Source organism: Lissotriton vulgaris, chromosome 9, assembly GCF_964263255.1.
Source record: "Lissotriton vulgaris chromosome 9, aLisVul1.2, whole genome shotgun sequence".
Lineage (NCBI taxonomy): Eukaryota > Metazoa > Chordata > Amphibia > Caudata > Salamandridae > Lissotriton > Lissotriton vulgaris.
The window spans coordinates 904,511,128-904,534,260 of record NC_141697.1 but is presented as its reverse complement, the minus strand read 5'-3'; the positions used below and the strand labels follow the sequence as shown (position 1 = coordinate 904,534,260).

Genomic DNA, 23,133 nt, shown 5'->3' with positions numbered 1-23,133 from the left:
TCTCATTATTGTGCTCCCCTGCTCTGCACATAACTTCGCCGCTAGTACTATCTTAGTGCACACTGAACTCAGCTTGCTATACCTATTTTTGTGAGACATTCTGCGCAGCTTCTGTTTTCCTTTTTCCCTCAATTGGTATTCTTGGAGTCTAGTTCTTCAACACTACAAATATGAATCGTTCTTCGACCACCAAGGACTCAAAGGATGTTGGCACGTCGTTGAAAAGACTTAAGTCAGTCTCTCCGACGCCCGAGTCTCCTCAGTCAGACACTACTTCCACATTAGACACGATATTAGCGCGCCTTAATGAAGTGCATGATATTGCGCAGTCAACAAAAACTAACACAGACTTATTACAAGTGGAGGTGTCTGCTATCAGAAATGACTTTAAAGCCCTTTCTCTTCGTGTATCTGCTACAGAATCACGAATCAGTTGTGCAGAGGATGGTATGCAAAAACAATCCAGATCCCTCAACCACTTGGAGCGTTCCATGGCGGCATTGCGCAGAGATCTCACTGAGCAGGAGGACCGTAATCGTAGGTCTAACCTACGTATTTTTGGTTTACCGGAAGACTCAGAGAAACCATCTCCCTCTATGATAGAGTTTTTATCTCATTGGATTCCGGACACCTCGCAAATCTCATTCCACAGAGAGTTTGAGATAGAAAGAGCACACCGTGTTCCAACGTTTCGACCTAAAGCGGCAACCCAGCCAAGAGCAATCATTTTTAAACCACTGCGGCATCAGCATACTGAATTGATTCTCTCTCATATGAGGAAAGCTAAGCAAGTCATCTGGGATGGTCATCGAATCTCCATTTCTCAAGACTTTGCCAGAGACACCGTTATAAGGAGAAAAGGCTTCCTGAACCTTCGGAAACGTCTCTCTGAAATGGGCATTCCTTTTTCGTTTTCTGGTCCTTCAAAATTCCGCATCACTTATAAAGGACGCTCTAGAATTTTCGATGAGCCGGCGGACTTGGCTACGTTCCTGGACAACCAGTTGGAGATAGAGATGGAGATCCAAAGAGCAACTTCGCAGACTCCTGGTGCCTCGGGCACTTGAACTGTCTCCTGTTTGTTTCTGGTTGTATTTTTCTGTATGCCTGATTCTTTCCTCTCTCCCGTTGAGCTTATCTGTCAGTCTTATCTTCTGGAATGTTCGTGTTAATTCTGTTCTTCCTCTATCCATACTGAATTCATTTTTGTCTGTCTCCCTTGCACTATACTTGCCTATCTTACTCATGGTATTCTTCCTGAACGTACCCTTTTGTTTCTTTCCACTGGTTTCTTACTCTTCTATTCTACTTATTTCCTGGTATGTTCTTCCTATTTTGTTCTTTTTTTCGTGATCATGCCTTTTGTTTTGGTTGGTTTTTCTCCTCTATTCAGAGCTTCTTATCCATATTCTCTCTCTTTTATTTCCTACATATCGTCTTTCTCTGTTCTTCCTGCTTATCTCTTCAATATTTGCATTATTTTTTTCTTACAGGTCATTTGCTATCTCTCTTTATCTGTCTATTCTACTATTTTTCCACATTTATTTTCTCATACGTCTCTATATTTTTTGCTTTTGCAATTCAGATTCATAGTATTGTTATATACGCTTAGAGCTTGTTCTTTAATTATGTAGTTCTCTTTTAGAATATACATATTGTTCTCCATGCATATATCTAATGTTCATGATGTACCTTATATAACTATTTTGCTTACCAATTATTCTAATAGTGATGCTTAGTATAGATATTTTTCTTGTAATGATGCTACTGTTATACATTTGACTGTAGTAATTTCTTCTTTATCAGTTTTGAGATTTACATTATTACGATATCTTGCGTTACTATGTTTTGATTGTTACCAGTTCCGATTTTTTCCTGCTACTAGCTACTCTATTTCAGTTTGGGCTTTTGTTATTACTCACTTTTGCTCCTAATACGGGTCCCTTGCTCGCCTTTTCCACGTTCTCCCCTGCATGATGTTGGTCTCTTTTAGGCCTCCCCTTCTGCTTCTTCTCTCTCTCCTTTCTATTCTCTTTTCATCTCTTCTTTCTTTTTCTTTCTCCTGTTTTTCCCACATGGACGCTCTCTCACTGTTTCTTTTGTTTGTTGGTTGGTCCCTTGTATTTATGACGTTGGTTCTTTTTCTGTTATCAGTGTCGTCTTTTTTTTATCCTTCTTTTTTTCCATGCCAGGTTTAAATGTTCTATCCCTTAATGTTAAGGGTTTGACTCACCCAGTGAAGAGATCGAAAATCTTAGATTACTGTAGATCTCTGTCTGCAGATTTGGTTCTCTTTCAAGAGTCCAAGATCACTAATAAAGAAGCGCTGTTTTTGAAGAAGGAATGGGTCTCGGATGTTTCATGCTCTGATGCCTCTGGCAAACGAAATGGGGTTGTTACATTAATTTCAAAGAACTCTGGTTTATCGATACTCTCTTCTGATCATGATTCTGAGGGTCGGTGGCTGCTATCTAAACTGTCGGATGGACAACACGATTTATATGTTATGAATATCTATGCTCCGAACATTGATGAGCCGGCTTTTTGGAAATCCATTACCAAAAAATTGAATGACACCCCACACGCTGGTAATCTCATTGTTGGCGGCGATTTTAACTTACCGATGGACCCTCTCTTAGATAGGAATTCTGCTTTTCAGTTTCGCCCTCCTAAATCCCACAAACAAATGCTTAACATGTGTTCCATTTCTCATCTTCAGGATATTTGGCGTCTCCATAATCCCACTGGTAGTGATTTTTCTTTCTTTTCTTCGCCTCATTCTTCTTTCTCTCGTATTGACTATCTCCTAGTTCATTCTTCTCTTGTTTCCTCTTCCTCTTCTCCGCTTATACACCCCATTTTGATCTCTGATCATGCTGGCGTCAGTTTTATGCTGTCATCCTTTGCTCCTAAATCACGCGCTCGCTCATGGAAATTAAATACTGAAGTGTTACATGATTCCTCTCAGGTTGATGAATTTTCTAAGGCTATAGACACTTTTTTCCGTGAAAACGAAGGTTCTGTCTCTTCTCCCATCGTTCTATGGGACTCCTTTAAATGCACTTTCCGTGGTCAGGTTATTAACTGTATGTCCAAGCGTAATTCAGATATTAAAAAAGAACTTACAGCTTTATCATCTGAAATTAAAACTCTGGAAGCTTCCTTTCGGCATTCTAAGGATCCAACTTGTTTACAACAAATAAAGCTACTAAAATACAAATATAATACCATTGTAACTAAAAGGGCCCATATTGGTGTCCAAGCTCAAAAATCCAAGAAGTTGCTCTTAAAGAATCGGGCTGGGAAACTGTTGGCTGCTACCTTAAAATTTCAAGATTTCTCTTTTAAGTCCTCGCAAATCTCTTCTATTACTGACCACACCGGCTCTAAAAAATTCCAAACAGGGGAAATACTTGAAGTTTTTCGCGACTTTTATAATAAATTGTATACCCCTTCTAACCAAGCCTCTTTTGACAAATGCCAAGACTTTTTAAAATCGGTTCCGATTCAGTCGGTCTCTGAGGATGATCGTTCTTTTCTAAATAAACCTATTTCCCCCGAAGAGATAGTGTCTGCGATCAAGGCTACTCGTTCTGGTAAAGCTCCAGGCCCTGATGGCTATCCAATACTATTTTATAAAACTTTTCTCCCTTCGCTTGTCCCTAAGTTGCAATCTGTCTTTGATTCTTTTGTTCAGGATGGCTCTGTTTCTGTTACGGCTGCTGAAGCCACTATAGTTGTGATCCCGAAAGAGGGAAAAGACCATTCGGATCCTAAAAACTTCCGACCTATTTCTCTCCTTAACATGGAAGCAAAGATTTTTGCTAAAATCCTGGCTAAAAGATTAGAATCCTTTATTCCCCATCTTGTACATCCTTCCCAAACTGGTTTTGTAAAGGGTCGTCTTGCAAGGGACAATATACGCACTTTCTGTCATATTATCGGTGCTGCTAAGCGATCTCAACTCCCTGCCGCGGCCTTGGCCCTTGATCCGGAAAAGACCTTCGACAAGGTCTCTTGGCCATTCCTTCGAGCTGTTTTATGCGCGCATAACCTTGGAGACTCTTTCATTAATATGGTAATGTCTTTATATTTCCAACCTAAAGCTAACATTAGAGTCAATGGTGCTACGTCTTCGTTTTTTAATCTTCGTCAGGGCACGAGACAGGGCTGTCCCTTATCCCCACTTTTATTTTTATTATCTATTGATCCGCTTCTTCGTTTGATTGAACTACACCCGGATATTAAAGGCTTTTCTTTTGGTTCTCACTGCCTTAAAACTGCTGCATACGCGGATGATGTTCTTATTTTCTCAGACGATATTGCCTTGGCCGTCCCTGCTATTTCTGACACCATCTCCTTGTTCTCAACGGTCTCGGGTTATACCTTAAATAGGGATAAGACAGAGATGTTCCCTCTGAATGCCTATTGCTTTCCTGCTCATATGGGCTCGGCTGGCTTTAAGTGGCAGGCTACATATCTGAAGTACTTGGGAATTTATTTTTGTTCTACTCTATATGCCACCGTTGCCTATAATGAATCTCAGACTCTCCTCAAAGTGCGTCGTCTTTTGGATACGTGGTCTCCGAAACATATCTCATGGTGGGGTCGCTTACAAACTCTAAAAATGATGATCACGCCGATTATTAATTTTGTTTCCTCCATGCTTCCGCTTAAATTATCCGATTCCTTTTTTCGAGAAATCGATGGTCTGACTTCTAAATTTCTGTGGAATGATAAACGGGCTCGATTGGCATATACATTTTTACGTTGGCCTTGTGATATGGGAGGTTGTAACTTTCCTGACTGGGAGAAATACCAAACTGCATTTTTGGCCTCTCAAGGTGCTTTATGGTTCTCTCCTCCAATTCTTCATGTTCCCTCTTGGTTGCTCATAGAGCAGGAATTAGCATCACCTTTACCTACTGCCTCTTTCTGTACTACATCTACCTTACATATTCTGTTTTCCCGTTCTATCATTATTGATACAATTGCTGCGGTCAGGAAATTAGATAAGAAGGTGGCAATTCCTCTACATAAAACTAGGTGGTCATCTATTTGGCGGAACTCCAAAATTAAACTTAATATTAATCCCACCCTCATGTCTTACTGGGCAGACAAAGGAATCTCTCTTGTTCAGCATCTTTATAGTGACTCTGGGGAACCATTACCTTTCTCAACCTTGGCTCAAAAACACTCTTTAACAAATCGTGACTTTTATACTTTTCTTAAAATCAAGGTAGCCGTTTCTAAAGTTCGTCTTCATCCCTCTTCCTCCTCCATTTCGCTTTTTCGCATTTGGCTCAAATCTGGACATGTTGCCTCCAAAATTTATAAATTTTTGTCCTCTGCTTCACTTCCTGCACAAACGGTTGCGCAACAAAAATGGTCACGCCATTTTGATGACGCTATTACAGACCATATTTCGTCCGAAGCTTGGCAATCCATTGGTAAATTAGCTCTCCGTAATAAAATCGCTCCTTCCCTAATGCAATCTAAGTTTTTCTCCATCAATCTCCTCCATTGGACGCCTGTGCGTCTTCATTCGCTCAACCTTAAAGACGATGATCTCTGCTGGAGTTGCGGGTTGGTGGCAGGCGATTATCCTCATATGTTTTTTCATTGCTCCTTGCTTCAACCTTTTGGGGACCTCATTCGAAGACATTTATCTCTTATTTTTAACATTGAGCTCCAACTTTCCTTTCCTTTAATATTATTAGGCCCATTGGCTGCTCCTACTCCTCTCCCTTTAGACCCTTTAGAGTTACAGTTACTGGATCTTCTCCTGACTGTAGCGGTCAAAATCATTGTTATGGAATGGAAATCTTTTTCGTCGGTCTCGTATCATACGTGGTGGGCTTGGGTATCCTTTTTACGCAGTGCTCACACCTCGGTTGACCAGGCACACCTTTCGCCTTCCATTTCTAAAGGGGTTTGGACAGCCTTGGACGATTATATGGAGTTGTCCTCGAAAGGTTTGGTCCCTCAGTTTCCTTTTGATTTGTCTGTCTAATGGATGTCTGTTTTTGTTCTAGGTTGGGTCAGTCCTGTGGGAATCCTTCTTTCTCTTTTTCTTTTCTTCTTTCTTCTTCTTTTCTTTTTCCTGTTTTCTCTTTCCTGTCCTCTCTTCCCGTTCATCTTTTCTATTGTTCTCTCTCTTCTTTCCTTTTTTCTTTCTTTTATTCTGCTTTCTCCCTTGTCCCCATCTTCGAATTTGATAGTGATACGTTTGCTTATTGTTTGATAAAGGCCATTATTTGGTCAGATCCTCTACCTATAATCGATTGCTTTTTAATTTTATATACAGCTATTTTATTTACCTCTCAAGTCTAGCCCATGTTTGTATTTTTCTCTTGTGTCAAATTGTATCACTTATATTGTATTTGGTTCTTACTATTTTTATTATTATTTCTCTTAATAAAATCTTCTTGAAATCAAAAAAAAAAAGAACATGATCCAATGAATGTATGATGTTACTACGCCATTTATTACCCCGCAGTAGGTTACAACGCTGATGTTACATCATCTACGTTGTTACCACGCATGGCTTTACAATGCAAGTTGTTTCTACAACTTGCTCCAAATGGCGCGCTGGACTTAGGAATAGTATAAATTACTATTCCTACTCCAGGTAGCGCAACAGCATTGAATGTGTTGGATTTAAAATCCAATACATTCCCTGGTGTTGCGCGCCATCTAGCGCAAATCGTTGAAACAACTTGCGATGTAATGCCATTCGTGGTAACAACGCGGACGATGTAACATTCGCGCTGTAACCTACCCACGTGGTATTACCAGCGTTGTAAACGCTGTTTCCCGATCCAATACATTTAAAACCGTTACTTCAAGTTATAAAAATTATCTGCCAGCAAAATTTTCCTATTTTTTGAATATTCAATATGGTCCATTATCTTTATGTATAAAATGTATACAATATTTTCCCTTGTAAATTCAAAAGTATAGTTATTCTCAAGGTGTTTGGTAGCCATGCCCCTAACTTATGTATTACAGTTGGCTTGCTCTAGATATTAGTTAAAATCATACTTTTTCTAACATAGAAAGCGGCCCATAGAAATGAGGACATTCTTCAGCAAATTTCAAGGGAGGGAAAAGATTGTAAATACAAATAAGCAGGACAGCATTGTGTGGAGCCTAATTGTTTTATGATAGGTAAAATGTACAGCTTCCTTTGTAGTGAATACAATTTACATAAAAGAACCAAGTGCATGGTATTTTGTGGCATCCTACTGTCACAAGGACAATTAGACAATTTTATGGTCCAATCGCTCATAATGGGAAAAGTGAATAGTGGCTGGAATATATCTAATCTTAGACGTGTGAGGACAATTCTATGTCAGGACTGGAGGCTTCGGATTATGCTTTTCTCTCTTCACTGTTTAATCACATAAAACCACACAGCAGCCAGAAAAGCATCAAAACTTGAAAATTTTCCATTTGTATTCCAAACACAGGAATAATCAGCAAAAAAACATCATAGTAACATTTTCTTAGAACCACAACTCCCATCAGTCCAACATTTGGTAGTCCTTTCTTAGTGTCCATAGAGCCGAAGATAGGGCGTCCATCTTGTGAACTCCTCCTCTTTCTTCGCTGCTTCGCAGCCAGTTAAGTGCTATTTCTGCCTCTCTCTCACAGATTTGTGTGTGGGGTTTTTTTTCTTGTGTGGCGATCCTATATTTCAAAGTCAAAGTCAAAACCACTTTATTCGATTTAGTTAAAAATCATAAAAGCATTCTACATTCATATAGAGGTGACAGTATAACAACTTGAGAAAATACAAATTCATTTAGTCAGTACTATTTACAGAATCACACTATTAAAAAGTTAAAAAGCATCAGTAAAAATCATATGATTCATACTTAAAAAAAATACAGCTAAAAGTAGGAGTACATATTACGCTTTTAAAAAATTACAAATACACAAAACATTATCCAATTTAGCCTTCCATGCAAAAACCCATGTATTAAATTTTAAGTCTTTTCCTCCTGATCCTAACTGCAGCAACAAGGTAATTGGCCACGCTAAACATAGCCAAAGCAGAATCCAAAAGTTGAAGATACAGGAGGGCTGGTTTTGCCTGTTGGAAGGTTTTATCCTTCAATAATGGAACCAGGTATTTCTGCCTGGGCACAGTAAAGAAATGACAAAACAACATAAAGTGCATATTATCTTGTACTGAAAACTTATCACAGTTACAAACAGGGGCGTCCTCCTCCCTATACCAGCATTGACTATCACAGAGCACCATATAGATCTGATTAAACCGGAGTTTAACCAGAAGCCACCTGTGAAAGGGGATGTTGACAATGGTAAGGTATGGTTGTATAGAGAGGGAAGTGATGGTCAGATAATGAGCTCTGACCGTGGTTTTGGTCAGTTGACGTTCCTCCCTCTCCATATTTTTAATTTTAATAAAGTTGAGCTTAACCCAATCCAAATCAGATTTCCTTAGGCCTTGAGGGGCCGAAAAAATATCGGGACGTCCAAGGACCAAAGAACACTTCTGAATATAAGAAAGCCAAACTATTTTATTGAAATTGTCCAATTTTAGAGAGTCCACCAAAATTTTATGGTTCAGGCCTAGATTGGTGTTGGTCCAGGTCCTTATCCATAACAAAATTGGGGCCATAAGGAGAGTGTCAGAAATGTACCCTAGACCAAGTTCCTGGTGGACTGAATTTATATAGGTTGGTTATTTGTTATTTGGCGGGTTCTGTTGGGTTTTCCTTCCACAGAGCCCTTCATCGCGGGGACGCCTTCGCCCCTTACGCAGTGTCCCCGTGTGTTCCACGGTACCTATATTACCGCTAGAGGGCGCCGTAGCGTCTCGTCTGCCCTAGCGCGGTTCCGTCTCACTGGCTGGAGCCGCGCCGGGGGAGGTGGTCGCGCCGGAGCCCTGTTGCCGCCTAACCCTGACGCCCTTCTTGGGTTGTATTGTCCCGAGTCTGAACGCCCCGTTGGGGTCTGTATTTGTGGTTTAGACCGCGCTGACGCCTACGGGCAGGTTTTGAGCACCTTTTTCTGCAGCTTGGCTGCCGCTGGGTGGTACCCGCTTAAGCGCGCTGGGAGGCGGTATGACCCGGTCTCTGTGAGAGGGTCAGCGCGCTGTGGAGGCTGGTGCTGCCTTCGTGACTGCCAGGTTCCGCCGGCATACAAACGTTGCTAACCTCCGGTTAGCCCATATTGGCAGGTTCTACGCCAACGAAAACCCTCAGTTTTTCTGGTAATTGTAGCAACGCCGTAGGTGCGTCATGGCTGAGGGGTATTACATCGAGGAGGAGGAATCTCATCAGTACCTCCAAGACGATGAGTTTTATGCGGCTGTGGATCAGTCGATTTACCGTTGTGTACAGGAGATTGTAGGGCCCATGGAAGACAGGCTGTCCGCCCGCATAGTGGAGGAGTGCGCTAAGTTGGCGCCAGGCCTTGCAGGGTCGCCCGCCGCTGACCCTGGACAGCCACCGGCGGCCAAGAAGGTTTGTAGGGACGCAGGCCCTGGAGGCGCGCAGGGCGTGGACAAGGACGCCTTTGAGCGCCTACAGGACGCTTTTCTAGCTAAGGCGACCGTGCCCGCCCCTGTGTCGCTCCCGCCTCAGGTCCCCTCAACATCGGCTGGCACTGCCCCTCCCTCCCCGGGAGGTTTCTCCTCTACGGATACTGATGAGGAGGACGGAGATTCCGTGCGGTCTTGGCGACCGTCCACATCCGCGGCAGAGTTACCCAAGGATACCTCGGGCATGCTCGACCCGGATGAGATAATTCACCCGCGGTCGGCTGCTTGGGCGCCTGGGGACAAGGTCGCACAGTTTGTGGCAGGCCGCCTCTGCAAGCCCTTAGAAAAGGAGGTGCGCAGTTGCCTGAGAGGAGAGTGTCCCCGTCCTACTCTGGAGGGTAAGGTAGCTATGACACCAGAGTTAGATGGGAAGATGGCCACTTTCATGGCCAAGTTTGTTAAGGATCCCCGTAAAGGTATCGATCGTTCATGGCGTTCATGCCAAGACAAGCTACTGGACGCCATAGGCCCGCTCACAAAGATCCTTGATATGGCCGAGGAGGCCAAGGTGTCGGGCAACCCCATATGCCCGAAGGTGTTGTCTAACTGGGCGCAGAGGGCCGTCATATTTTTGGGAAACGCTAACTGCGCCCTCTCAACGGAACGGCGACGTTCTCTACTAATTAAGCTAGATCCCAAGTTGGGAGATTTGGCCTCCTCGGAGGCAGGAGCTGTCGCGCAAGGGGGTCTCTTTGGAGAACCGTTTATAAAGGAGCTGGGAAAATTCGTATCTACATTCACCTCATTGGACAAGGCCCAGTCCACTATCAAAAGGGTCTTCCACCAACGATTTTCCCGAGGGGCTGGTCGTGGCAGGGGCCTCACGACCGGCCGTGGCGGTCAAAACCAACCCAATAAAGGGCAGGGCTCCGGCGGAGGAAACTACAACACCTCTGCAAACTACAACAATTTCTATCCGACGAGGGGTCAGCGCTTCCGAGGACGTGGAGGCTTCAGAAATGACTCCGGTGGCAACAATTCCCACGGTAAGTGTGATCCCTGCGGATCAAGTTGTGATTGGGGGAAGGTTGGCATGTTTCCCACAGGCTTGGGCGGCTATTACGACGGATGCATGGGTCCTTCAGACCGTGCGGGGGTTCCGTATAGAGTTTTACGATCAGCCGCGCCAGCTACGGCCGCCTCGTCCCATAACCTTCTCTCAGCCAGACGTGCTGATGATCGACGAGGAAGTCTCGGCGCTGTTGCGCAAAGGGGCTATTTGTCGAACAACGCGTCACCCCGGTGGTTTCCTGAGCAATATTTTTCTCGTGGAGAAAGTGGACGGAGGCAAGCGGCCAGTCATCAACCTCAAGGAGTTCAACGGCTGGGTGGTGTACAATCACTTCAAGATGGAGGGCATCCATCTGTTGAGGGACGTGTTGCTCCCAAACGATTGGATGGTTCGTCTGGACCTCAAGGATGCGTACTTGGTGGTCCCCATCCACCCGCCTCACCGCCGTTTCCTCCAGTTTTGCTGGAAGGACATGGTCTTCGAGTTCAAGGCCCTTCCATTCGGGCTTTCCTCGGCCCCTTGGTGTTTCACCAAGCTCTTACACCCAGCGATAGAGGTCCTGCGGAGTCAGGGGATTCGGTTGATCGTCTATCTGGACGACATTTTGCTGATGGCCCAGGACCCGAGCAAGTTGACCGCTCATGTGTCCCGGACAGTCTCCCTGTTGCAGGGACTGGGATTTATTATCAACGAGGACAAGTCGGTCTTCACGCCCGCCCAAACGATAGTGTTCTTAGGCTTCATGGTGGATTCTATACAAACGACTCTCAGTCTTCCGTCCAGGAAGATGGCCAAAATCAAGCACGAACTACGACAGACAATCTCCAAGTCGCACACCTCTCTCCGGCAGATTGCCAGAGTGGTGGGGCTCCTCTCGTCGTCCATTCAGGCGATTTTTCCGGGCCCTCTTCATTACCGGGCCCTCCAACGTCTCAAAGCGCATCATTTGCGCAAAGGGCTGTCCTACGACCACCTAATACCTCTATCGGTGGAGGTCAAGGAAGAAATGTCCTGGTGGCTCACCCACATGGAGGCGTGGAACGGCCGTGCAATCTTCGGGTCCGTTCCGGACTAGGTGATAGAGTCCGACGCCAGCAGGTCCGGTTGGGGCGCCCGCTGCGGGGATTTCTCCACAGGCGGCGCGTGGTCATCCGACGAACAGCGACTTCACATCAACTGCTTGGAACTTCTAGCAGGATCATTTGCCGTCCGTTGCTGGACCAGGGATTCGGTGAAGTCTTGTGTCCTTCTACGAATGGACAACGTTTCAGTGGTTCGGTATGTGAACCATTTGATGGGGTCCGCGGTCACGAGCGCTAGCGGATCTGGCAAAAGACTTTTGGGACTATTGTCTCGCCCATCAGATCTCGGTAACGGCAGAATACCTTCCGGGACAGGCCAACCAAGTTGCGGATTGGCACTCGCGATATCTACGGGACTCCAGCCTGTGGAAGCTGGATGTTCAGGTGTTCCACTGGCTGACAACGTGTTGGGGTCCGTTCTCCATAGACCTGTTCGCGTCCCGTCTGGACTTCCAGCTGCCGAGATTTTTCAGCTGGAGACCAGATCCTCTGGCGGAAGCGGCGGATGCGTTCCTCTAGGATTGGAGTCAGGAACGCCCGTATGCGTTCCCGCCTTTCTCCATGATAGTGCGGGCCGCGGCCCAGCTTCGCCGTCAGATGGCGGACGTGGTGATGGTGACGCCCGTGTGGAGGTCGCAAGTATGGTTTCCAGTTCTTCTGGAACTTTCCTGGGATTTTCCAATCCTACTCCCCCGGCTCCCTCGTCTTCTCCTCAATCCGGACGGGGACCCTCACCACCTCCTCCAGGGTTCTCTCCGCCTCATGGCATGGAGGCTTTCCGGAGATGCTGGTCGCTCCCAGGCCTTTCGGAATCGGCTGAGCTCCTTTTGTCCAAAGCCTGGGCAGGTAGCACTGCAAAAAGGTATAGATCGGCTTGGACCAGGTGGGTTCGTTGGTGTCTTCGACGGGACTTGGATCCCATGGTCGCAGGACTCGTTCCCGTCCTGAATTTCCTGGCGGAATTATCAACGGCCGGCTTAGCGTACCGGACTATTAACACGATACGGTCTGCCATTTCAGCAGCTCATGAAAAATTGGACGGAGTGATGATCGGGGAGCATCCCCTCGTCTGTCGACTCCTCAGGGGAGTGCGGCTTGCCTTACCACCGGAGCCGCGATACTCTGTCCTCTGGGACGTTAATGTGGTGTTAAACCTTTTCCTTTCTTGGCAGCATAACAAGTATCTCTCATTAAAGGAATTGTCTGCCAAATTGGCTATGCTCCTCTGTTTGGTCTCATGTCGCAGGGTGTCCGACGTGCGCGCCTTGGATGTCACAGCGAGAGCGTTTTCTCCAGATGGGGTTACCTTTACCGTGGGCCGCCGCACGAAATCTGCTACAAGGTCTATTTCATACCCAGCTTTTGCGGACGTCCCTAAGTTGTGTGTGGTACAATGTTTAAAGACGTATGAGGATGTCACAACAGAACTTCGCCCTCCGGGCGAGTGGCAGCTCCTGATTGCGTTACGCAAACCTCACAAGGCGGTTTCTTCCCCCACTATAGCCCGTTGGGTGCGTTGGGTGTTACAGGAAGCTGGTATTGATACAAAACAGTTCGGAGCTCACTCCGCTAGAGGGGCCATGGCCTCCAAAGCATTCGCCCTTGGGGCACGTTTAGAAGACCTTATGCGAGCTGCGGATTGGTCTTCGGATTCCACCTTCAAAAGGTTTTATTTCAAGCCAGTGGTGGATATTGCAAGTTTGGTGGTTAACAAGCTTTAAACAAGCATAATCCGAAGCCTCCGGTCCTGACATAGAATCGAAATTTGCCTAGCTTAGTAACGGTAAGTTTCAATTCTATTAAGGACACGGAGGCGAGGATTATCCCACCCATACCTCCTGCGGAGATCCCGCCCGTACTGGAGTAAGTAAAGCGTTTCTGGATTACATTCAGGGTTTACTGTTCTCTTTGGTTACATGTCAATGAATTGTTGCGATGCTTTGGATGATTTGCCTTCAGGCTTGGCGGGTATGGCAAGCTCACATTGTTCTTTTTTCTGCCAGGAAATGATGGTGCGAAACAGGACCGTTGAGACTTTGGCTTGACTCGCGACGAAGAAAGAGGAGGAGTTCACAAGATGGACGCCCTATCTTCGGCTCTATGGACACTAAGAAAGGACTACCAAATGTTGGACTGATGGGAGTTGTGGTTCTAAGAAAATGTTACTATGATGTTTTTTGTTGATTATTCCTGTGTTTGGAATACAAATGGAAAATTTTCAAGTTTTGATGCTTTTCTGGCTGCTGTGTGGTTTTATGTGATTAAACAGTGAAGAGAGAAAAGCATAATCCTCGCCTCCGTGTCCTTAATAGAATTGAAACTTACCGTTACTAAGCTAGGCAAATTTCGATTCTATGCCGTGAATTTAAAACAGCTTTAACATATGGCTGCATGTTAAAAGTAGTTAAAATCAATTGGTTGTTTAAAACTGAAGGTTTTGGGATTTCGGATATCAAGTCAAGGTTCTCCAAGTGTGTCATCGCTTTCCTTTTCAACAGTTTCCTGCTGAATGTCACTAGTGACTCTGGGTTCTCACAATATTCTAAGTGATCCATGTCACTGAGAAACCGTTGTACATATGCCATCCATGGGATGGACAAATGTGAGGATAATTTAAGACAATCAGCTATCAGGGATCTGTTAAGAGCTGTATACTCTGATGTCCAAATTTTGCGCCAGAGTAAAATAGGTTAAACTTTGATTATGTTTGTAAGTAGGGGTACACCAAGTTCAGAGTATAATACATGTACCGATGTACTTTTTGGAGTTGCCAGAAGGTAGCTAAGGAATTCATTTTCTACTGCTTGCAACTATGAACATGTCTTGTGTCCCCATATGCCGGCCCCATAGTGTGCTGTACTAGTGCCTTTTGCTTTATACATCTTCATCATCATGTCAGGAGGGTGTTTGTTCCCAAAACGTCTTGCAAAACATCTCAGGGCCCAGCAGGCTTTAGTAAATAGGCTCTTTCTATTTACAATGGCCTTCCGCCACAGCCCCACCTTATCAAACAGGACTCCAAGATAAGAGAAGGTCTCCATGAACCCTATTTTAGTTCCATTTATTACTATGGATCTGCATTTATTACTGTTTTTTCCACACATCATCATACATGTCTTGGCCTCTTTGGTGTCATTCTCAAAACTCTATGGGCAATGTGGGTCAATTGGGTCTGAGAACCCCAAAACGTCTTCTCTAAATTGTCCCCAGTAAACCGGACTCCAGTTTAAAGTGAACTCTGAGGTGCAAACTGTAACTTTCAGGTTCCTAACCTACTACCAAGATGGCTTTAATGATGGAGCAGCCATGTGTGTATGTGTCACTGATTTAATTTTGCATAGCATGTTGCAATTATTTAATCTTAAGAATATTTTAAGGGGCAACTGTTTTTAAGCAAATGATAATGTAATTTTATATGAATTGTATTAACTGGGATACTGATGTTAGTGTGATTGTTTTATAACATCTGAAATGCTTTGTATTTGATGATGATTGGGGTGTCACTGATTTATTCAGCCAGGCTGTTGGTTAGTTTGGAGATAGAGAGATAGAGAGATCTTAAGTCATGGGTTAAGCTAGGAACAGCTTAAGCTCTGAAGTCCAGTGCTATGCATGCAAACCTAAAGAAGAAAACTGAAGCTTTAAATTCAAGTGTTAAACGTGTACACCAAGTGAAGCTCTGTACTAATTCTTATGCACATAGGAGCAAGAAAGAGTTTTGATTGGGTCATTGATTGCATCAGATTCCTAGATCAAGCTGTCTTGGTGAAAAATGTACCACATGTACCCTTCACTGCATGCTGTGCACATCACCTAATAGAATGTACTGCATTCTAGGGTCTCTAACGTGCCACACTGCACTGCATCCTAAACACTAATGATGCACAAAAACAACTGCATTACAGGAAAACCAACCCACCACAACACACAGGGACACTAACTGAGGACATTATATTACATACCAAGAACACTTACCCATAATAGTGTATTATAGAAACAGCAAGTCATACTAGACAACACATCCTAGTGACAGTACACACCACTTGCCAATGGAACACAATCCAATCACACTCACTGCACCCTATGTGCCCTAACCCACCATCTTGCTCTTGTCTATACTGCCAGATAGTCTTTGGACACAAGGGCTCTCAACACAATTAACAACATAGCATAACTTAGAGCTACGTCATGGGGATAAAAACCCACTACAGGAGCCTACATACACTGAGCACTGCACTTTAGGAGGGCTAACCCCATACACATGCACAGACATACACGCACATTTATACAAAGAAACAGCATTGTTAGCTAAGGAGACTAACCCAGAGGCCTGACCTGCATTCTAGGGACACTAACTAGAACTAGGCACAATACATTGTATCCTGTATTGTGGAGTGGTGTGGCTCACTGGTTAGAGGCGGCAGACCCGGAAGCAGAGGACGGCCAGGGACCAGGGTTCAATCCCCGACGCGGCTGGGTCGTGAACCAGGGTCAGCGGACTTGATAATTCTCGCCTCGGTGCCTACTCTAACCAGGGATCCCACTCGGCAACTCTGGGCATTAGCTTGCCTCATCTCCACAACGGCCCCCCACAAACGCCGGGATGCCTGGTTTCACCTTGGAGATACCGAGGAGGGAACATCTCACAGGGAAAGCCAGGACGGGTTCCCCAGCGGTCTATAGCGCCAGGACGCCTCCGGGTAGCAGTGCGCTTTACAAGACACATACATTACACATTTCACTAACTAGAACTAGGCACAATACATTGTATCCTAGGGACACCAACCCAATATAATGCAAGCTATGAAGACCAATACGGCTTCCTAGTGACACTGTACTGCATCCTATGGGTACCAGCCTCTCACACAGAACCCAGGGATGCTAGCACGTCACTGTAATGCACTGTAGGAACACCAAACCCAACTGTACCCTATTGATGATAATTCACCGCACTGCATCCTTATGACACTTGTTAACTACCCTACACTTCCCCTATAAATGCTAAATAATCTAATTTTAGAGTATCCTATGCAAACCTCTATACCAGGCTGCTCTAAATGCTGAAGCACACACCAATCACAGGCACTCAATCATAGGGACACATATCACTCTGCTGTAGTCTAGAGGCACTAACCCACAAAGCTCCACCTAAGAGACCCTAACTCACCATAGTGCAGTGCATTCTTATGGCTAACTTAATAGACTACACAATATCCAAGGGGTTGTACCCCACCACTTTTTATTGCATCTTAATTTTCACCACTAAGAAGTACTCTGCACGGGGAGTGGCTTCGCGGGCTTGCATGGCGGACGCTGCCTAGAGGATCTCCGTCTTGGCCCGATAATCATCCGCCAAAATATCTTGTTCCCCGCCTCCTACCGCTGCCAAAAGTGTGGTCCAGCTCGTGGAACCTGCGGGGCATCCTCGGAGGATACTTTCAGCAGTCCGGGGGCCCTGGATGCCGGGAGGTGAGGCGAGCGCTTTGCGGCCTGGTTTGGCGCTGCGCAGCCAGGACCTCGAGTTTGGCGCTCCCCGTGTCCGGGACATTGTCAGCGGCCGCATCCTCAGAGACGGGACCCGGAGGTGCAAGGAGGTCCGGCTCTGCTCCTGATCCTCGGCGGAGGCCCTAAAGACCGCAGAGGCAGGCGCTGGATGCCAGGGACTCCCCGGAGCCCTGGGGCCTAGTCGTTGACCCTCGGCTGGGGGATAGAGCCTGGCGGCGCCGGCGCTGCGGTCTGGGCGCGGCTGGCTTGTGCACTCGGAGCGGCGGATCCCTTTCTGTTTGGGCTGCACCTAAGGGTCCTTGCGGTGGCATTGGGGTGCTGATCCCACGGGCGTGCCGTGGTAGAGGTGTGGCCTGTAGCCCAAAGTTGTCGAGCAGGATTGGAGGTGCCTTACAGAGACCCCGGGACATATCTACACCTGCTGAACTGCGGCAAGACCGGAGAGACCTGTAGAGGCTCGCTTGGCTGGTTGCAGACTCGCGCGCTCGTGGAGCGCTTTGGGAGGGCGAGTGAGGAGCCACTGGCGCGGCTCAGGAGCAGGGACATTGAGGGGCAACAGGCCTCAAAGATTGGACCTTCTGGTACTTCTGCCCAGGTGAAGACGACGCAGCCGCCATTAAGTCCACGGTGGGTCTAGGCAGGTGTGAGATCCGGTAGACGAAGATTCCCGGCGACTTAGGTGCCTGACCCTAGCAGACCTTGGGTAGATATTCTGTCATGACCAGAGGCGGAAGTGATGGTGGAGCCTTGAAGCAGGGTCCGATTGATAAATTCACGGGACCGCATGGTGGCGCCGGGGCCGCCGGAAGCCAGCAAGCATCAGGGCCGGGCAATGCGCCGCTTATGGAACACGAGATATGCTGGATGCGAAGATCTGGGCTGTGGGGGCAGATGTCACGCTGCTGCGCCAAGATCTACGGAACGCTGTGGCCCGCATCACGGAGTCCGAAATGAGGATAACTGGAGTGGAAGATGACGTGGCGATCCTAAAGAAGAAGGTGGCCATCATGGAGGGACTCCAGAGGGGCTTGGCGCTCAGGGTGGAGGACGCGGAAGGACGGGCCCGGCGGAACAATCTGAGGTTTGTGGGGTTCCCGGAGGGCTGCGAGAAGGGCAGCATTGAGAAGTTTCTGACTCAGTGGCTATAGGGCTGGCTCCCGCCCGACTCCCTTTCCAGATGCTTCGTGGTGGAGCGGGCGCACAGGGCCCTTACACAAAAGCTGCCGGTGGGATCCCGTCCTCGGGCGGTGATCGCCAAATTGTTGAACTACCATGATAGGGACACTATCCTACGCCAGGCTTGGGAGAAGGAACCACTCATGTATGACAACCACAAGATCCTTATCTTTCCGGACTACAATAGGCTCGTCCAGCAGCAGAGGCAGTCATTCACGGCGGCGAAGGCACGACTACGGGATCTTAAACTTCCATATGCTTTACTGTACCCAGCCCGCCTGCGAGTAGTTTATCAGTCCCGTACTCTGTTCTTTGATACTCCGGAGAAGGTGTTCCATTGGACTGATTAAACAGTAAAAATTAGGGTGCATACACCGCCGGGCCAGGACTCGGACTCTTCGTCGACTGGAGCACAGGGGTGGACCCCCGTCGATCCCGCAGCTGAAGCAATTGGAGGTCCAGGTCGCGGAAGTGCTCCAAATGCGGGGGTGCGGCGGCGAACAAGAAGGACGCCCCTGACCAACCTCAGACGGACCCTTGATTCCAGACCTGTTGCATGGCTGATGTAAGGTACACTTGACTGGCTGAGATGCGGGATAGGATGGAGACACTTGGGGCCGAAGTTCTGGGACAAGCTGAACTGATTTATTGAGACTGCTGACTTATGGTGAACTTGATTGCTGGGGAAGGCAGTAGGGGGGGGGAGTTGTATGAGGGGCAGACATGTTTCGCCCTAGTTATGGGGATCCATTGGAGGGGGTGGCTCTCGGTTCCCCGTTGGGGACCAGGCCGCGATCCGACCGCGACAGGTGCTTCCAAGTTGGGAGGTGTAGGGTTGGGGATGGTGGGGTGGGAGTTGGTGATTGAGTTGGGATGGGGGGGGGTTGAGGTTGTGCTTAATCTGCTGCTGTCTGTATCTTGGGTTGTGTGCATACTGGACCGTTGGGGCCTTAGTGGCTCATATAGTGCTATTGTCGAATGCAGCCTGTTCAGAGGGAGGGGCGGGTAGCTCCAGGCACCATGCGCATTGTGAGTTGGAATGTGCGGGGGGTTTAGATAAGGTGAAGTGGGGGGCGGTATCCGCTATGTTAAGAGGGCCGGGGCGGATGTCTTAATGCTCCAGGGGACCCACCTACTGGGGACGAAAGCGCTTTGCCTCCAACGCTTTGGGTTCTCACATGTTTTTCATGCAGGCTTTACAAGGGGCTCCCGGGGGTTGCAGTCCTCATACATCGCAGAATCTCCTTTACACATGAGCAGAGTTGGTCTGACCCACAGGGTAGGTACATCTTCGTCCAGGGGAGGGTCGGGGGAGATAGGGTGACCTTTGACAGTGTCTACGCCCCGCCGCCGCTACAGTGGCCTCTGGTGGAGAAGGTTATGTCCCTTTGGAGTGGTATGCCCGACACCCTGGCCATGGTTGGAGGCGACTGGAACGACGTGATAGACTTGCGCCTGGATCGATGGCGGAGGGGGGCGACTGACGCGGATGTAGATGTAGATGTGGAGGGACCACCCACCAAACTCCGGACCCATCGCCATGAGGTTGGACTGGACAGATGTCTGGAGGTTTAGGCACGGTGCGAGCCGAGAATACACATATTTCTCCTCAGTACATGGTTTGTTCTCCAGACTGGATTACTTGTTCATCCCTAGGGGTCTGGTGCAAAGGATCGTGGCCTCTGATATCCTGCCAAGGGCTCTGTCGGATCACTCACCGATGGCCCTTACCCTTAGAGTAGGCCCGTCTGGGCTTCCGTTTCGTTGGCGCATGTCTGGATGGCAGCTATTACAGGCCCCCTATAGAGACCATATGTCTCGGAAATTGACAGCTATCTGACCACCAATCTTAACTCAGTGGATTCCCAGACGACCCTCTGGGAGGCCCTCAAACCTACCCTACGCGGGGTAGACATATCCTGGTGTGTGGCGGCACGGGCGGAGAGGCGGCGGGATCTGGTGAGGCGTGAGGTGGAGCTGGAAACGCTAGAGCGCAGATGTAGGGAGGAGAGTGGTAGATTGATAGAGCGGCGACTAGTCCAAGCCCAGCAGCAATACACGGCGTTCTTACTCGAGGAGGCGAGGCAGGCCTGGCTTGCCACTCTTAGTCATGTGTACCAATGGGAGGACAAGTCCTGTAAGATGCTACACCGCCTGTGTCAGGGCACTCTCCATGCCCAGCCGTTGCCCCAGTTGTTGGACCCGGCGGGTTCACCGGTCTCCGAGCCGTCGGATATCGCAGAGAGCTTTGCGACATACTTTGAGGGACTGTGCGCGCCCCTGGAGTGCCTACCGGCTGAGACTGTTCAGCGGTTCATTGATGACCTCCCCCCACGGTCGGTTTCGGATGAGGTGCGAGACCTGTTGGACAGGCCCTTCACGGACGAGGAGCTGGGCTCTGCCTTAGGCGAGCTCAATCCGGGCAAGGCGCCAAGCCCCAACGGGTTCCCTTGTGAATTTTTTAAACGGTTCCATGTGCAGCTGGGCTCACGCCTGCGCCCGTTGATCGAGGAAGCGCAAGACAGTGGGGTGCTCCCGCCGGACTGGAGGCACGCCGAGGTGGTGGTCTTCCTGAAGCCGGGACGGCCTCCGGAGAACCACGCGTCCTACCGCCTAATATCGCTGATCAATACGGAAGCCAAGGTCATGGCCATGGCCCTAGCCAATAGGCTTAAGCCCCATATTACGGACCTGGTCCACCCTGACCAGGCGGGCTTTATGCCCCGGAGTGCCACCTGACATAATATCAGGCGTGCCCAGGTGGCGGTCTCGGCTTGGAGAAATCTGGACGAGTGGGCTGCCTTGTTCCTGGCAGACATGGACCGTGCTTTTGATTCCCTAAGTTGGACCTACCTGTTTGCCCTGCTGCGCCGCCTTAATACATGTCCTCGCTTTCTGGCCTACGTGCAGCTGTTGTACACCGGCCTCATGGCCTCCGTGCGAGTTGGGGGGGCTGTGTTCCGGCCATTTCCGGTTCAGAGGGGTACGCGACAGGGGTGTCTCCTCTCCCCATACCTGTTCGCGCTGACCATGGAGCCTTTAGCCGCGTGGGTGCGCATAGACTCCCAGCTCAAGGGTGTCCGCTGGTTCCCGGGCCTTACAGACAAGATAGCACTATATGCTGACGATGTATTGTTCTTCCTAACGGATCTTGATCGATCGGGACCACGGCTGCTGCGCATCTTGCAGATCTTCGGGGAGTCCTCCGGCGTCTATGTGAACCCGGGAAAATCCACCTTGTGGGTCCTGGGTGGCGGGCGGCCAGCGGGTGACTGTGCAGCGGGCTTACAGTTGGCCCCAGGAGGAATGAAGTACCTGGGAGTCTTTCTGTCCGAGGATGCAGGTATCTCCGGCTCTCGTAGCCTTGCCCCGCTGTGGGATCGCACGCGGGAGGATATGAAGGCATGGGGTCGCATGCCACTGTCCATATTTGGGAGGTCGGCCATTTTTAAAATGGTGGCGCTCCCACGACTTGTGTATCAACTACAGAATCATCCCTACCCCGTTCCGCCTCGCTGGTTTCAACAAGTTAATTCGGCACTGGGCGGATTCCTGTGGGAGGGTGGGACAGTCAGGGTTGCGCTACGGACATGCTTTCGGTCCACGTACGTGGGGGGCCTCGCCACATCTGATATACTCTCGTACTATCAAGCCGCGCATCTTCTGGTCCTCAATGATTGATGGTATGGGGACAGGGAGGATCCAGCATATGCTGTTGAGCGCCACCTGATGGGTTCGTCGTCCATCCATGCCCTTCTGTACTCCGCACCGCTTCGGCGGAATCTTCCATCCGTCACGCAAGTGGTCTTCTCCGTCTGGCGGCAGGCGCTGCGCCGGATGGGATGGTGGAACGTCCTTACTCGGGAGAGCCCCCTTTGGCACAATGTTCGCTTGCCCCAATTGCTGACCCTCAGGGGTTTTGGCGGGTGGGATGCCATAGGAATCTCCTCTATGGGGGACGTGATGTCAGGCGATACCTTGAAGTCGTTCCAAGATCTGCAGAACGACTTTGGGATGCCCCGCTCTCAATTCTTTCGCTTTCTCCAACTCCGACATGCACTGACACCATACCTGACTGACAGACACCCTTCCAGACTTTAGCCCACTTTAAGCCCAGCTGTTTATGGGGGAACTGCCAGACAAAAAACTGTCCCGTATATACCAATCCCTGGTGCTGCACTGTTCCCCAGACCTACAGAGGTTGTGGGAGGCGTGGGTGGGGGATGTTGGGGAATTAGAGGAGGAAGACTGGATGGAGGCCCTGGCGAGTCCCAGTGGGGGCGGCTATTTCCACACGTCTAAGACTTGTACAATTCAAATACCTTCACCGCACATATTTCACCAGGGAGCGCCTGTGGAAGGCGGGTATGATAGGGTCCCCTGAATGCCTGCGATGTGGCTCTGAGGTAGGCACACAACATGGGATTGCCCGGCGCTGCGTAGGTTCTGGACCGGGGTTTTTCGATGTCTATCAGAAGTATTGGCATGGGGGCATGGGAACTGTCCGGAGAACCGAAATTGGCTTTGTTGCATGTTATGGAGGGGGTTGGAGGCAATCGATAAAAACGTTCCCTATTGTTGCTTGGTTTGACCTTGGCCAAACGTGACATAGCTAGAGCTTAGAAGGCGCCCCTGGCCCCGCCTCTGGCCGCCTGGAGGAACGGAATGGACTTTTGTATGGGGCTGGAGCAGCCTGTCTTCCTAGCCAGGGGTTGCCCCCCGTAAGCACTTTCGGATTTGGAAAAGGTGGGTGGACTACAGGGGGCTGGACCTTGATCCCCCCC

The 23,133-nt window shown here is 48.5% G+C and overlaps 1 protein-coding gene across 2 annotated transcripts in view; it reads right to left on the bottom strand.

Annotated features, from left to right (window-relative positions):
- CLIP3 (CAP-Gly domain containing linker protein 3) overlaps positions 1-23,133 on the bottom strand; it is a 265,248-nt gene that overhangs the window by 83,366 nt on the left and 158,749 nt on the right. The gene's annotated exons all lie outside the window — the stretch shown is intronic.